At 38.5% G+C, this 2,277-nt stretch overlaps 1 pseudogene; it reads left to right on the top strand.

The window, feature by feature from the left end:
- The first annotated feature begins 322 nt into the window (after positions 1 to 322).
- LOC131875902 (ripening-related protein grip22-like) lies at positions 323 to 1,074 on the top strand (annotated as a pseudogene).
- The last annotated feature ends 1,203 nt before the right edge of the window (positions 1,075 to 2,277 follow it).

The following is a 2,277-nucleotide window of genomic DNA, read 5'->3' as shown; positions in this document are numbered from 1 at the left end:
AGGAAAATAATTTAAATATTTCAGATTCTTAAAGAGCGCCATGATTATTAGAGTAGGTAAACCAGATAACAGCTGAACCAGGTTTTAATACGGACCTACACGCATGCAAAATAAATTTATGTTTGTCCGTTTAAAAATACGAATCAGAACGTTAGCGCTGTTCTTAAACGATCCGAGCATGGAGAAACGAGAAGAAAACATTAAAAAAAAAAGTCGCAAGTCGGGTGTTGAGCGTCAGCATAGATTCTCTAGCTGACGTAGCAAAGGGCAAGTAAGGGCTATAAAAGCCTGCAATCCGCCATGCTTTTCCCACATCTCAAACATGACGAGAAATACTTTGGTTTTCGTTCTGGTTTGCATATCGTTAGCGATACTCCAAGCAAATGCAAATGGGGACGATGGGGAAGGATGTGGGCAAAGTTGTGAAACGCTGAACGACTGCTCCGGTCAGTTGGTTTGCACAACGGCGCATGAAATGACGACCCCGACGTGGGAAGCAACATTTGTGGCGGCGGCGGCGGCGGCGGCGATTGCAAATCGAAGGGGAGTATGAACGGAGAAAACCCTCCTTCAAAGGATGCCTGTAACACCGACACAGGAGCGGAGTGCTGCAGTTCCTCCAAGACTTACCCCATCTGCGACTGCTCTCCCTCCGTCTTCTCCAAAACCCCCGGAATACTCACTCTCAACGACTTTTCAGAGGGCGGAGATGGAGGCGGCCCTTCAAGCTGCGATGACAAGTACCACGCCAACACAGAGCGTGTAGTGGCGCTTTCCACCGGGTGGTTCCACGGCAAAAGCCGGTGCGGGAAGATGATAAAAATAAGCGGGAACGGGAGGAGCGTGATGGCCAAAGTGGTGGACGAGTGCGACTCCATGCATGGATGTGACGATGAGTACGGTTATCAGCCGCCATGTCGTAACAACATTGTGGATGCCTCTGTTGCCGTCTGGAAAGCCCTTGGCGTGCCCACTGATCGTCAGGGAGATGATCTTCACATCACCTGGTCCATGTCTTCCTCCTCTTCCTTCCTCACTCTTAATCACACCAATTCCCCTTTCTCTGCATCCTAATCACACGGACTTTTAGTGTGAGATTTGTGTGCTTGGCTTAAATAAATAGTAGTCTCTCAGTCTAGTGTGGATCTGTTTCTCTTTTGTAAGCATCAGTTTTCAAGTGCCCATGATGCCAGGTTACTGATATGCGGGCACCAGCGCTTCGCTCTTAAAATGTGTTTCCTCTTGTGTTGTTGAATTTGGACTGGTTTTCTATCTTTTAATTTCAAGTTACTCTCCATTTATTTGTAGAACAGGAGTTTGAAAACTTGTTTGCAAACCCAAAATACTAACTCTTATCTCATTCCTAAAGGCTCTCATACATATATTAAACACAATGGATAATGTGAATGCCAAATAGAATAGAATGATGTTTTGATTATGAACACTAAAGAATTATGTAGGAATCTTGTTCAGCTAAGTTCATACCTTGTTATTGGAAGTAGCAATTAGACACATATAAGTGTTGCAATAATGAATCTTTAAGTTGAGGACATAAATGGCACATTCATTTACTAGAATGCCTGAATTATTTTACATACATAACATAACCAATACTTAAAAATAGATTGTAATCATGTATTTTATTATATGATTATCAATTCATGTTCTAGTTCTTTAGCAATTAGTTTTTATTTAACATTGCTTGAAAAATATATAAAAATGGTTCTTTTCCATATATAATGTCTATCTCTATGCAAGCAACCCAAGAAAAATAATCCCAATTAAACTCACATGATAAAATCTCTTTTAAAATTCTATTTTTTATCAATGTTGGGAGAAAAACTCTAATATTGATCGATGTTAGATAAAAATAACTCTAAATGACTTTTTTATGTATGATTGTAACACTGAGGAACAATAATCTATATGTGAATCAACTTGAATTATCCATATATCATTGCACCCATATAATTTAATAATCCTTGAAGAAATCAATTATTTGATCAATTTTAAAGAGTTTCAATCCAAGCATTCATCCTTTAAGGTTTGGTCATCCTACTCTAAATCCATGAGTGTGACATAGATAACACATATCCTTATTATATTAATTTTCTTCCATATATACTCTCCTTCCTCCTAACATAAAACTAGCTTCTTTATACAACATAGTTGTGTAGTGATTGTTAATTAGGTAATAATAAATACTGTTTTTATTATAATCAACCTTATTATTATTATTATTAGAAATTTATCAAATCCAAACTATTGGAAAGATAA

This window comes from Cryptomeria japonica, chromosome 5 (genome assembly GCF_030272615.1).
Source record: "Cryptomeria japonica chromosome 5, Sugi_1.0, whole genome shotgun sequence".
Lineage (NCBI taxonomy): Eukaryota > Viridiplantae > Streptophyta > Pinopsida > Cupressales > Cupressaceae > Cryptomeria > Cryptomeria japonica.
This window is presented reverse-complemented; position numbering and strand designations above follow the sequence as displayed.